A 16,242-nucleotide genomic window follows, 5' to 3' on the forward strand; every position below is an offset into this window, starting at 1 on the left:
CAAGTCCAACACCTTGCTCATTTTGAGTATCATCAACATCAATAGTTTCATTTGAATCGTTGATATTATAAACTTTCCTCTAGATTCTCTCTAAATCTTAATTTAACAATTAAAAATTATTGGATAACACATAAATTATTTTGTGCTTCTTTACAATTCTATTCTTGTTTTTCTCCATAGCTTTAGTTATATCTTCCAAACCAAAATTTGGCATTATGTTAGCCAATTTTCTACTTCTCATTTCCTTCTCAGTTTTAAGCACATATTTCCATTTATTATCAATCATTTGATATAAATCATCATGTATTTGATCTCTGATCTTTTGAGATTATGTGTTGCACACATTACATAGCATTGTTTATGTTGTATTATTTTATTTGATCATGTAATGTTGCACCTAGGAGCACCTAGATGGACATGCAACATATAAAGATTCCTATGGGATATACTTGATGAGTTGTATTCGAACATTGTAGTAATATTTGATGTAATTATTTAATATTGGAAAAAATAATTAAATATCCAATATTAAATGTGAGGTCAGCGGGTTAGGTAGCACATGGTTTTAGCACATAGTTTATATAATGCCACTTTGTGGTTTTGTGGGACTTGCTACTATATAAGCAACCACAAGAGTAGTTATTGATATGAGGAAGTCAAAAGGACAAAAGGAAAAAAGGAAAGTTGAACAAGACAAGGCTTGACAAGTTAGCCAAGGGAGAATTTTTCAAGGTTGGAAGTATGGTATGGGATGTGTGGATTCATGCTTGTTTGCACAGATTGCTTAGTTGTGGCTATGGTTTTGAAGGATGCCATGGTTGTATTGCAATGATGTTTTTTGCTAAAAATATACATGGTGATAGATTCTTTTGGAGGCTGAGTTTTTTCCCTCAATTAGGGTTTCCTAGGGTATATCTTGTGTCACATTCTTGTGGGTATGTTGTCTAATCTCTTGCATGTGAATTTTAATTGCATATATATTTCAGATCTATTATGGGTTATGTAGAAATAGTTATATTTTTATTTCAAGTTTCTTTGCAAGTGGTATCAGAGCTATGGTTTTTTTTTTGTAACCCTAGATCAAATCCATGAGAATGCATGAGAAGATAAAAGAAAGTGCAAGATATATGGGTTTCATAGGTTGTTAATTCTAGATCTGAGGGTTTTGGATTTGTTATTATGATGGGATGTTGGCAGATTTTGGGCATGTGAAATTGTTGGTCGAATGGATTTTTTAGATATTTTATTTAAATGAGGGTTTTAGGAGGTAGCTTGCATAAATGACCTCCTAGTTAAAACAGATCTCACCATTGGATCCAAGTTGATGTTTCCATAAATTTTGATATATAACATGCCCTAGTTTGGCCATGTTGATAAAAAAAATATAAAGGTGTTTTTAGTTTCAACCAGTGATGGCTGCCAAATTTAATCCCATCAAAATTTTTGTCAAAAAAATGAAAAATTGCTATGAAAATGGTAAAAAGACTGTCTTAGTAAGATGGTTATAACTTTCTCTCAAGATATCATATTTCAAACTTCTTATAGTTGGTGGAAAGATAATTCAGAGCACTACAACTTGGTGTACATTTGATTTTATGATTTTGAAATTTTTTAGGTTTAAGAACCTAAAAGCTAGATGTTTTTTATTTTGAGCATAGATTAGGGCATAGCTTGGGCATATGGAGTTGGATTTCAAACTTCAAGTAGTCAACAAAAAGCTCTTGGAGAGATCTACACATTGGTTTAGATTTGTTGCACATTTGGCATGGTTTATTTAGTGGTGAATTGATTTGAATGTTTTATGACGTATATTGACTATGGTAACATTGTGAGTTTATGACATTGTGCATTTTGGAGATTCGGATTGTGATGGCATTTTATACTCAATTTATATTTGAGATTGGTCTCATGATGATATGATTATTAGTATTTGTTTTGGATATGTATGATGACTTGTTGGGTCTATAAGTTGTGCATTGTTGTAAGCGGTCTATACTTATAGGTTGCATTTATGGCTTGGTTATGGGTTGTCTTTTCCCATTGATCTTTCATCATTGATGCATATTCAGATTGGTAGCTTGAATTTTGGTTTTCTATGCCCTAAGTCACATGATTTTGTAATTTTTTCTTCATTTAAAAGTGATGAGACATTGTTACCTGGTACAATCATGGTGGAGGATTGTGGTTAACTATTTTATGCTGAAAAGTTGGACACATTGAGAGTTAGATTCTCAGTTCATGGATGTGATCATGGTGTCATAGATCTTGGCATGAAATGATTGGATATACAAGTAAATCCTTGGTGGTCATTGGTTTAGATTCCTGAATTTGGTTATGGTGGTATATCTTCTTGGTTGAGGATCATGGTTATATTTTTTGTTTTGAGGAGCTCATGGTGTACACTTTGATTTCTTTGATGGTTTGATGCCTTGGTCTATTTGCATGGTTAGATGATGTTTTTTTTTTTTTTATATGATGTCATGGATAGCTTAGATACATGCTATAGTGAGAGCTTGTGATCGTAATGAGGTACTAGTATAGGGATTAGCTCCTAATTTGATTTGTATCTTCTTGAGTTTGGAAATCTTGGTTTTCACTTGGTATTGACACTTTGGTTGAGTGAGTGCAGACCTTGAGGATCTTCATGTAGGAGATGGATTTTATGATTCCATGGGTGACTCGGTACCATGGTTGAGTGGAATTTGTTGGCATGGGTATACTTATTGAGTATTTATAGATGTTGGAAGTTTTCTTAGATCATGTTGTTGTAGAAGCATCTTTGAAATTTGCATGGTGCACATATTATCTTCATGGTGTATGGAGATAGATCTTCATGGTGTGTGGAGATGGTTGCATCTTGAGGACTCATGGGGTTCTTGGTAAAGATGTGGTTTATGTTTTTGTTTGACATATTATCCTTGGTGTGAGGATGGTTTTATTATTATGTCATTATATACTCTTGATACCTGTTTAGAGTTTTGACATGTTATAGTACATGTTCATATGAAGCATGTTATCTCTGTGGTTGAGAGGGTTTAGATCATGTTTTCATATTTATGTTCTTTAGGCCATGGTTGGAATTTTGACATTGATCTTGGTTTAGTTTCTTGGCATTAAGTGCATTGATCATAAGCTGGATACTTCATGATATTGCTATGTTTCATTTGGAGTTGGCCTCAATTGATTGGTTATAGGTGCTCATGGATACCTAGAGATGGTGGTGATGTTGATTTCTCTCAGATTAGAGAAATATTTGTTGGGACAGTTGCTTGGTTTAGCAAGAATTCTGAGGGGCATTCACCTAATATGAACTTGAGAGGAGATTTTTCTTAGATGAGTCTTGGTTGGATACTTGGATATCTTGATAAGCATTCTCATTCCCCACTCTTGGTCTACTTGGCAGTTTTCTACTTGAGAGGTATAGCCCATTGTTTCTCTGAAGTGCATTATGTTATGCTTGTCTTTCATGGATATGAATCTTGAGCTATGGTACATGAGTTAGTTCTGGAAGGTTCATTTGAGAGATGGTTTAGAATTGATTATCTCCATTTGCATATGTTGTTATGTTGGTTGAGTTTGGGAGATGGTTTTATATTAGGCAGATTCCTTAGTTTAGGAATTGTTATTCATTGAGTTAGGAATAGTTTATGAGTTTGATCTTCTTGTGAGAGGTTTGTATCCATGATTTGTTATATTGTATGGTTTGTGTGTTGTTGAGGCTTCTTGGTTGGGGTTTTATGGAGGAGATCATACTTGCATAGTTTACATCTAGAGGTGTGTGTAGGACATGATACAAATTATGATTTGCATGGTTTCTCTTTGGTCTTGGTTATCTTCCTAGATGTTTGGTTTTTCTTACATTTCATTTGAGATTGTGATCATTGGTTTGTGCTCATGTATGTCATGTGAGAGATAACATGGTTATTCCTTTATCTCTTTCCTCTATTGGTTGTAGAGATCTTGGGAGACTGTTGGAGATTTTTTATGAGAGTTGTTCTTGTAGGTCATTGGTTTATGTGTTGTGGATGTCCTTGAGACAACATGGATTCACTTCCTTGAGATATTGTGAGTGTATTGGTTATAGATTTGACATTATCTTTTGCAATGGGAGCTTCTTGGTATATATGTGGCAGGTATTACTTTTTTAAGGCTTATAATTGTGGGTTATGGATTGGATATGTGATGATGTGAAATTCACTTGGTATGTACCTTTGGAGGTATGGATAGTTGGATGGGTTTGACACTTGTTGTGGGTGCTATTTCAGCTATGGATATGTTGACAACTACATACACATGTGATTACCTTTGGATCAAGTTATTTGTGCTTAGCATTTTAGTTATTATAAGATTTTATGATCTTCTAATGTGAAAGGTTAGGTGGATTTCTCTTTGGATGGCTTCTATGTATGTTCAGTGGTAGTGACATGATAGGAGGTGAGAACATTCATGTTTGAGATGTTGGATGCTTTGATTTTGTTGTGGGTACTAGGATGGAGCTCTTTGTGTACTTTGATCCATGATGGTGGATGTAATAGGAGGGATTATTTCCTTGTTCATTTATGTGGCTACAGATTGACCCTATGCAATGTAAACAATAAGTGGGAAATTGTTGAGATAATTGGTGTTGCACACATTGCATAATATTGTTATATTGTTATGTAATATTACACCTAGATGGACGTGCAACATGTAAAGATTCCCATGGGATATACTTGATGAGTTGTATTTTAACATTGTGATAATATTTCATGTAATTATTTAATATTGGTGAAAATAATTAAATTTTTAATATTAAATGTGGGTTCAATGGGTTAGGTAGCACATGGTTTATGTAATACCACTTGGTGGTTTTGTGGGACTTGTTACTATATAAGTAGCCACAGGGTTAGTTGTAGTAAAAAAGACAAAAGGCAAAAATGGAAAGAGTCAAGTAGGACAAGGCTTGACAAGTTAGCCAAGGGAGAATTTTTTGAATGTTGGAAGCATGGCATGGGATGTGTGGGTTCATGCTTGTTCACATGGATTGCTTGGTTGTGGCTATGGCATTTGACAGCTTCCATGGTTGTATTGCAATGGTGTTTTTTTTTAATAATACATGGAGATGGATTATTTTGGAGGTTGGGTACTTATGGATACTTAGAGATGGTGGTGATGTTGATTTCTCTTGTGGTTAGAGATTTATTTGTTGGGATAATTGATAGTTTCAGCAAGAAGTCTGATGGGAATTCACCTGATATGGACTTGAGAGGAGATTTTTCTTAGATGAGTCTTTGTTGGAGACTTGGATATCTTGATGAGCATTCTCATTCCCCACTCTTGGTCTACTCAATAGTTTACTACTTGAGAGGTATGTCTCATTGTTTCTCTCAGACACTTTATGATTATATGGATATGGATTTTGAGTTATGGTACATGAATTAGTTCTAGAGAGTTCATTTTAGAGATGGTTTAGCATTGGTTATCTCCTTGTACATATGTTGTTGTTATGCTAGTTAAGTTTAGGATATTATTTTATATTTGGCATATTCCTTGGATTAGGAATGGTTACTTCTTGCTTTAGGAATGGTTTATGAGTTTGACCTTCTTATGAGAGGCTTAAATCCATGATTCGTTATATGGTATGGTTTGGGTGTTGTTGTGGTTTCTTGGTTAGGGTTTTATGGAGGAGATCTTACTTGCACAATTTACATCTAGAGGTATGTGTAAAAGGACATGATACAGGTTATGATTTGCATGGTTTCTCTTTCATCTTGGTTATCTTCCTGGATGCTCAGTTTCACTTACATTGGATTTGAGATTGGTTGAAGATTATGATCACTAGTTTTTGTTTATGTATGATATGTGAGAGATGACATGGTTGTTCATTCATCTCTTTCATTTTTTGGTTGTGGAGAAATTAGGAGAGCATTGGAGACTTGTTATGAGAGTTATTCTTGTGGGTTATTAGTTTTTGTATTGTGGATGTCCTCAATACTACATGGATTCACTTCTTTGAGATGTTGTGAGTGAATTAATTATAGATTTGACATTATCTTTTGCAATGGGAGCTTCTAGTTATATATATGGTAGGTATTGCTCTTGAGGCTTGTGATTGCAAGTTACAAATTAGATATATTGGTGAGATTCACTTGGTATACCTTTGGAGGTATGGATAGTTGGATGGGTTAGCACTTGTTGTAGGTTCTATTTCAACTATGGATATTTTGACAATTATAGATACATGTGTTTACCTTTGGATCAAGTTTTTTTTCTTGACATTTTTGTTAGTACATGATTTTATGATATTTTAATGTGACATGTTAGGTGGCTTTCTCTTTAGGTGGCTTCTATGTATGTCTAGTGGAATTGACATAATAGGAGGTGGCTTCATTCATGTTTGAAAGGTTGGATACTTTGATTTTGTTGTGGCTACCAAGATACAGCAAGGTGTACTTTGATCCATGATGGTGGATGTGTTGGGAGGGATTTTTTCCTTGTTCATTTATGTGGCTACGGATTGACACTATGTGATGTATATGACAAGTGGGAGATTGTTGAGATTATGTGTGTTGCACACAAATATAGCAAGGTGTACTTTGATCCATGATGGTGGATGTGTTGGGAGGGATTTTTTCCTTGTTCATTTATGTGGCTACGGATTGACACTATGTGATGTATATGACAAGTGGGAGATTGTTGAGATTATATGTGTTGCACACATTGCATAATATTGTTTATATTGTATTATTTTATTTTATTATGTAATGTTGCACCTAGGAGCACCTAGATGAATGTGAAACATATAAAGATTCCCATGAGATATACTTGATGAGTTGTATTGTAACATTGTGGTAATATTTGATGTAATTGTTTAATATTGTGGAAATGACTTAAATGTGGGGTCAGTGGGTTAAGTAGCACATGGTTTTAACACATAGTTTATATAATATCACTTGGTGGTTTTTTGGGACTTGCTACTATATAAGAAGCTACAAGGGTAGTTGTTGGTATGAGGAAGACAAAAGGACAATAGGAAAAAAGGAAAGTTGAGCAAGACAGGGTTTGACAAGTTAGCCAGGGGAGCATTTTTGAAGGTTGGAAGCATGGCATGGGATGTGTGGATTCATGCTTGTTCACATGGATTTCTTGGTTGTGGCTATGGCTTTCAAGGCTTCTATGGCTGTATTGCAATGATGTTTTTTGCTGAAAATTACATGGTGATGGATGCTTTTGGAGGTTGAGTTTTTTGCCTCAATGAGGGTTTCCCAAGGTATATCTTGTGTCACATTTTTATGGGTATGTTGTCTATTCTCTTGCATGTGGATTTTAATTGCATATATATTTTAGATCTATTATGGGTTATGTGGAAATGGTTATATTTTTCATTTCAAGTTTCCTTACATGATCTCCAATGGTGTATATTTTAATTTTTTCATCAAAACAATCAAAGCATCTTATATTTTCTTTTTATCCTCATCATTCATCTTTTCATACTTATGATATTTAAAAGTTCCTAGGCCACTACTTTCACTAAGACCATCTGTTATTTCATCTATAGTTTTAGGTCTTTTCAAAGTAGCAACTCAGGTATTACTTACCTCATCAAACTCAGTTCTTTCACTATCATCAACATCATCATCATCATCATCTTTAATTATTAGCTTTCTTCTCCTTTGAGTAGATGTCTTAACTTGTTTTCTTGATGACTCAGGAGATTGCTTCCTTTTCTGATATATTTTAACCCATGGTAGAGTGAGCTTTATGATTTTGGTAGTGCCCATCTATAGTGTTGGATTAGCTTCCTATGCAGTTTAAGTTTTGTACCTTATATTCTTTGGATTGATGGGGGTAGATACAAGTATTTTCTTATCTTTTACTATTTGTGGCTCGACAATAAAAACTTCTTTACCTTTTCCCTCTTCTCCTACATCATCTTCACCCTTTCCTTTGGTGATCATTAACAATTTTTCAGATTCACTTCCAGCGAATGTGCTCTCAAGTGTACTAACATCTTAGATTTATTCTTGATTTTAGTGATTACTATGTCATTTTTAATCTTTTCTTTGGCCTCATCATATGTCTTGAATTTTGGGTCATCCTTATTCAACAAAGCTTCAATGGCATTAGTAGCTTGATCTATGTTTACTTCATAGTCCATTGGTTCAAGCCATCCAACCCCTGGTAGAACATCTTTTAAAAGTGTATTATTAATGTCAACTAGAAAAAAAACATCATCACAATATTTTTCAACCAATGTATTGGGTATCTTGAATCTCTTATTCATTCTCAACTTGAAATTCTCAAAGTATTCATTCATAACACTTTCAAAATTATCTCCTAGTGCTTGAATATACTCATTAATTTGATAGATTACTATGGTATATATCTTCCAATTTATGTGACCAACAAATGGGAAATAGTTTTACATTTAAAATAAAATACATACCAAAAGTGAGCCAAACTTGCATGTATTTGACCTAGCAACTCAAATAGTCTTCATGTTGTCTACAAGTTGCTTTAGCTGAAGCTCAACAATATCATACTCGTGTCATTTCTTTATAATTTTGTAATCTATGTTGAATTCCATGTACACTACACTATTTAGCCTTCTAGATTGAAAGATCTTGTATGCAACCACATACACTCTAAATTTTATTTCCAAATTATTTATGGTGTCCACTTTTAGACCTCTTTCATCCCATTATGCTTTAGTGTTATCTTCAATCTCATTTTTAGACATTGTCCAAATATTTTTGACCTTTTTAGTAATAGGGTAGTTGGTGACCATATGAGTAGCATCTTTTGAGATCTTGATTGGTTCATCTAGCCACATGTGCATATCATGCACTCTTCTCAATACTACCCTAATGCAATTCACCTTAAATTCTTTTGGAAAATGTAGGGCATGAATGAGACCAGTTGATTCCAAATTCTTATACTCATCAATCAAATTTTCATCAACAAACATGTCCCCATACACCTTTTGCAATTCATGATCCCTAACCTTGGAAATTTAATAGTAATAAAAGGAATAAAATTGTTAACAAGTAAAACCCCAAGTGGAATTGAAGATAGGTCACCCACCTTGTCCATTTTTGTGGTGATTTCTAGGTATAATTTATACTTACGAATCTTCACAAGAATCATTCTTAATCAACTCAATAGGATTCACCTTTGCCTTGGTCTATCATTACACATTGGTAAAACTTGAAGCCATTTTCACTTGTAGGGTTTTGGAAAATACTTTTCTCTTCACTCATTTTCTTCCAACTTTCTCTAGTGCATGAATTTGCTAATGAATTCACACTACCAAGCTTCTACAACTAATTATTTGGCATAGATTTCTTTATTTTTCTTCTTTGTTCTTCAAACAAAGGGTAAAACAATAAAAATAAAAACACAAATGTATATGCAATAAAGTTACCTTTAAAACCTTTAGTGAACATTAAATGCATCATACTCCACATTCTACCATCTTTAATGAACTTGGCTTCCACTAATTCCTCCACCACTTCCCACTTTCATCATTGTTCAGTTGAAGCATTGAATTTATCTCAAACTCAAGTAAAACATCATCACACCTTTAGTATTACTAGCTCGGTTATCATTGTTGGCTCTTAGTTACTGAAAAAATCAGTAAAAATATCTGATTACCATATTTCTAGACTTCAACTATTGTCCTTGTCCATCAAATATTATGTAGTTATAAACTTACTTCCATTTCATTCTAGGAGCTGGTGTAAGATAAATCTTTAGTAATACAATTCCTTTCCTTCTCCTAAGGCTTAGTTGGATTTGGCGGTTACACCTAATCCATTGAATGAGGTGTCACCATTTTTTACACTTGTTTAATTTTTTTTATGACTTCATTCTCTGTGTCTTGCTCATTTTTTCACAAATTTCATCCTCATTTATCTTGTCTCTACCTTTTGGATTTACTTCTTTTGGTGTGGGCACTTGGTTTCTATAGTTATTTCTTAAATGGTTGTTCTTGTGACATTGATAGCATCCCTTACTAGAATTTCTCCAATTACCAAAATCTTCCTCCAAAGAGTAATCTCATTCATTTTGTAGCAATATGACCATACTTTCCACATCCAATTCATGAATACCACATTATAATCCCAATAGATTGTGTTGCCTTTCTTTCTTGGTTTCCATTTGGACTTCATTAATGATCTACACTCTTGAGACTTGTACCCAAACTTATTACAAGTATAGCAGTGACCATTAAATGCATACTTCTTAGTTAACTAACTAAACTTGGATATACACTCAAATTATTTTTGTCCATACTAATTACAATGATAAAAATAACCATCAAATCTAGGAGTAACATTGTTCGCCATTTTTTCTCCTACATACGTTTGTTGTGTGTCCATGTTTTCTAAAATGATAGCAAGTAGGCTTCTTTGGTTTTGGATTGTTGTACATATTCATCTATTCACCTTGATTTTATGATTCTCCTTTCTTAGTTGTAGAATACTCGATATAATATAATCCAATTGTGTCTCTCGATTGCCTCTATCCTTTGAATTGTTCATCTAGTATTTTGATACTTAATTGTGATCTCTTCATTCTCTCAATTAGTTCTTTCTCAAATTTCAACTCGCTCTTTAGTCTTTCATTTTCAATTCTTAACTCAAAAATTTCTTCCATCTTTTTAGTTTCATGATTTGCATCGGGTAGTTGATTTGTCATGTCAAAGTGATTTTGTGTCCATTTTGAAATTTCTTCATCTTTAGCATCCATTCTTGCAGTAATTTGTCTCTTGTCTTCTTCCATCATCTTTTTTCCATCCTTAGCCTTTCTCTTTTGTTCCATTACTTCACATATCCTAGTAGACTATGATTCTTGCTCTCTTAATAGTGATTTGACCTTCTCAATAATATTGTGGGTTTTCTCTAGTAGATCGGCTATAGCAGCATCAGATTCATCATACATGTTTTCATTAGAAAATTCTTCAATAACTTTCTCTTGGTAGGTTGTCTCATTTATTTTTTGAACAATTTATTTCCTCCTATTCAAGGACTTCTTTAGGTTGTTCTTTAGTTCACTAATTTGATTCATGGCCATCCTCAACTCTAGTATCTGATTCTCAATATTCCTATCCAATCTATACTTCTCCACAACTTTGAGCTTTTACTCTGAGGTGGTAAAACCTTCAATAAGATAACTAATCTCTAATATCAATTATTGGAATAATTATGAGAGTTAGGATGCTGAGAGAGGGGTGAATCAATATTCTCTAAAGCTTTTATCCTTAAAAAAAAATTAGAACCATCATTTTCCCTTCTACACCTAGGTATTCACTAATATTTTATCAGAATACTTTGTAAAGAAAATAGCATAACTAATTCAACATTCATCAACTAAAAAATATAAGCTCATGAAAAATAACACATAACACATTCATTTGGTATCATAGAAGCCCTTGCTTAGAGGAAAAACTACACTGGAGATGGTACCCATAAATCCATCACTACTGCAATAAGAGGGTGTCTTGTTAGGGCTACAATGGTTTGTCACTTTTGATGACTTACTTGGTAAAGAGTATACAATGAGACCTATAAGGATCTACCTTTTTCAAGGATTTTATAACACTCTTCAAGTGTCCTCAATTGAAAGAATTACATATAAGACTATTAAGTCCACCTTTTTCAAGGATTTAGACAAAAACTACAATAGTAATTAGAAAGTAGTGGCAAATGATATTTACAGTAACAACTTAATTTTCTTGATTAGATTCCTCTTCTTCTCTATGATTTTCACCTTCTTTGATAGATCTGCAATTCATTTCAAATATGTTCTCAACTCTGATCTTTGGCTTATGTTTTGTCTTTTTTTCTTCAATACCTCACTCAGAAGCATAAAATTCTTCACTACCTCTTTAATAATAATATGAATCTCAACATCCTCAAGAAAAACCATAAAACTATTTTTAATATGTCCTTTTTATAGTTGTCCATTTTTCTTTTCCTTGTTTGACCTAATTAGGGTTTTGAAACTTTCTAGAATTATTCTTTGATTGTAATCAATGGTTAGAATTGTATGCCATTTTATTCTTCTTTTAGCCATTATTATCATTGACTTCCAACCTTGGAATCAGCAACAATCAATTCACATTCTTTAAGAAAATCATTTCAAATCTTTACCTCAATCAATGTCATTTCACCTACTCGGAATGATCATGTTGCATTAGAATTTATGTCAATTCAGACTTTGATGTAGCCTCTATATCACTAGCTAAAATTAGTGTTCTAATATATTGTCACTTGGTGTACTCTTTTCTTGGTGTCCTCTTTGCTCGATGTCCTCTATGTAGCTCAGTAAACTCTAATATGTTGTCTCTATCTGACTCTTATGTTGGGTATGAGTAGAATTACTTGGTAAATACTTGAGCTCTAGTATATTAGTAGGACTCATTCATTTCTTTTTCATTGCTCAGAAAATATGGTAGCTTGGTTGCTATGCACATCTTTGACTTGACATTTTGTCATTAATTAGAAACATGATAATTTATAGGAGTAATAGGTAGACCTGTTGCTTATTTCAATGAGAAGTTGAATGATGCCAAATGAAAATATTTTTTTTATGATGAGGAAATTTATGCTATTGTTCATCCATTGAAGAAGTGGAGACACTATCTTTTTTCTAAGGAATTTTTTTGTATACTGATCATCAAGCTTTGCAATATTTGAATAGTCAAGGAAAATTGAACCAAAGGCATTTGAAATGGATTGAGTTTTTGAAAATATATACATTTTTTTTCTAAACAGAAGTGGAAAATCTAAGAAATTTGCAAATTCTCTTAGTAGGAAACAACTTTTTCTAACAAAGATACAGGTTGAGGTGGTTGAGTTCAAGGAACTCACAAATTTGTATCCAGAAGATCTTGATTCGGCGAAGCTTGGAAAGTTTGTATAGAACCTGTTACACTTGATAGGACAAAGTGGTTGGATTTCATAATCCAAGATGGTATGTTATTCAAAGTAAGTTAGTTGTGTGTTCCAAGAAGTTCTATGAGGGAGAATGTCATCAAAGGGAAGCATGGTGGAGCATTGGCTAGACATTTTGTTAGAGACAAAACTAGTGTGTTGGTTGCTGAGAATTATTATTAGCCACAATTGTAGCAAGATGTAAATAAGTTTGTATAGATTTTTTTAGTATGTTAGATGGTGAAATTAGTGAATTAATATAAAGGGTTGTGTCATCCATTACTTTTACTAGAGAAGTCAGGGGATGATGTCAACATGGATTTTGTTCTTGATTTGCCAAGAACTCGATGAGGGCATGATTCGGTATTTGTAATGGTTGACAAGTTTTCAAAGATGGCACATTTCATCCCCTACAAGAAGACTATTATGATGTTCATGTGGCAAACTTGGTTTTTAGAGAGCTGGTGAGACTTCATGGTTTGCCAAAGAGTATAGTTTCAGATGAAGATACCAAGTTTTTTGGGTATGTGTGGTGTACATTATGGAAGAAGTTAAAGATAGAATTGAATTTTAGCTAATCACATCATCCACATATTGGTGGATAGACAAAGGTTGTGAATAGGAGTTTGGAAAACTTGTTGAGATGTTTGGTTGGAGATAAGCCAAAAGGATGGAATCTGATTTTACTAGAGGCAGAATTTGCATACAATAATTATGTCAACAAGAGTACTTATAAATCTCCGTTCATTATTGTATATGGGAGTAGTCCCAGTAATACTTTTGAATGGAGGATGTTGGATAAAGGAGAGATAAGTAGTGTTGAAATAGAGGATTTTGCAGAGCATTTGAAAAACAACCATATAGAGGTGAGGAATCACATCAAAAAGATGAATACACACTATAAAGCTAAGGTAGATGGGAAAATTAGGTATAAGGACTTTTAGATTGGAGATGAAGTCATGGTCCATTTTAGGAAGGAGAGATTTATAGTGGGTACATATAATAAGTTAAAAATGAAAAAGTTTGGACCATACAAGATACTAAAAAAACATGATTCTAGAAATACCTATGAAATAGAGTTGTTTATTGAACTGAATATTTCACTAGCATCTAACATTTTAGATCTAATAGAATATCATGAAGAAGGTGATGGAGATGAATTCATAAAAGTGCATTGGAGTATTCAAGCAATTACTTCAACTATAAAGGAGATTGAGGAGATATTAGACAAACATGTTGGCAAAAGTACAACTTAACATATGAAGAGTACATGGTCAAATAGAAAGGGAGGCTAGTAGAAGATTCCTCATAAATGGAAAAGGAGGTGGTTGACCATCTACCTACTTGAGACATGATGGGGCCACTTCTCAAATTACCCCAAATGTTCGATACAAGAGTGTCCTATGTGTAAGAGCAATCTTGCATCACCCAAAAATATTTCATTTATGTTTATTGAATAAGAGTTGTTTTTTGTGGAGGCTTTCTAGTTAGTAAGTCCATCATACAAGCTCAAAATGTCCTAATTTCAGAGGTGGAGGTTCATATTGGATATATCAGCTTGCTAATTCAAGTTCATTGCTATATCATGAGTATCAATGAAGTTATTATGAATGTGTGAAATTTTGGTACAAAAACTTCAAGCTTAGTTTTGAAGGCCTTGGAGACTCTTGATGGGCTCCAAAATGAGATCGATTGGAGCTTGTGCATGTTAACCCTTGTAGATCAAAAATCGAGGATTTTGGAATAGGCTTATAATAGCCAATTGGGTCAATGGTTCACAAGTTATGGTCTTCTAAATTTGGACTGACGAAAATTCCAAAATAAATGTCAAAATTGTATTGTGCCAACTTTGTATGTAATTTTAGGGTTGGTCAACCTCAAGGGTTAGAACTTGATGTCTAGAACCTTACCAAGTGGTGTAAAATTGCCTATATAGGGAAGGCCCATAGGTTGTCTAAGACAGCTCTAGGTGATAGTTTGCAGCTCTATCTTACAAATTATTGTAACGAAGACGCCCATGTGGTTTTGCATATTGTAATTTTGAATTATGTAATTTCACATTTGTGGAGATAATAAGAAACCTATACTTTGTTCTCGCAAATTGTTGTTGTTTATGTTATGTGTTTGTGGTATCAAGGGGAGCACCCTTCATTACAATCATTATGAGCCAATAAATATAAATAAATAGTTCTTAGTGACATATAATATGATAAAATAAATAGTAAATTGAGTATTCTTCTAAATATTGGCATATATTAATTCAAACATATTTTTGTGCACAAGTCATTTTTTGTACACTTAAATCAACAAAACAAGGGTGACATCCCTTACATCACTACAATCCAAAGGTAATAAAATAACAGAACAAAGAAAATATTTACAATGATTATTATCTAAAATTTTCATGTTGATAAACTTGCACATAAATACAATATCATGGATTGTGAAAATCTGTTATAGCTAATTTACAATGAGGTCAAAAAAGGCTATTGACAACAAACTAGTAGCACAACTAGTAACTAACATCAATAATGCATAAACTCACCGCACCATGGGGAGGAGAATAAGATATTGTAGTGTCTTTATCCAAGTGATACTTTTAGAGAGGTCCTCTTCACAAGAGGAAGATGGTGGAGCCCACTAAGAGATAATCAACAACATGAAATAGTGATAGTAATGTTGAACCCTCAACAACCAAAGGCTAGGTCAAAATAAACAACAATGGAACCATGGTGAGAAAAATGAGAGACTGCATGGAAATTTTTCCTTTGTTGGTGTACAACGCTCAAGTCACTTATCCTTAATACATATTTGATTCATTTATTGTTAAATTTGAGTTTTTTGAATAGACCCATGTTTCCCTACTTGCTAGATTGAAGCTCACAAAAGCATAAATTATCTTTAATTGGGATAATGTATTAAGTATTAGCTCTAACATATTTGAATTGTATAAGATTTAATCTAGGACTCACTTGAAATTAATTGTAAGAAGACCCAAAAAGATGATACTTCAACATTGCATGAACATTGAAGAAACATACCACATGATTAATTGTTGTATTTTCATGCATTAATTATGTTGATAGGCTTTTTTATTGTGGCACACAATGGTCAGAAACTTTTCATATATCTAAAAACTGTCAAATGATGGATGGCAGGAAATTTTAAATTGTACAAATACAAGTAGTTTGTGTATTTTTTACTATAAAAAAGTTGTGAATTGAACGATATTACGCTAAAGAAATGGTTAAACACAAAAATTGCAACCATTAAATGAAGAGTCACTTATGCTAAATAGGGGAAGCTGGCGGTTATTGGATAGTTG

This window comes from Cupressus sempervirens, chromosome 1, assembly GCF_028749045.1.
Source record: "Cupressus sempervirens isolate cs-2001-9-10 chromosome 1, ASM2874904v1, whole genome shotgun sequence".
Classification (NCBI taxonomy): domain Eukaryota; kingdom Viridiplantae; phylum Streptophyta; class Pinopsida; order Cupressales; family Cupressaceae; genus Cupressus; species Cupressus sempervirens.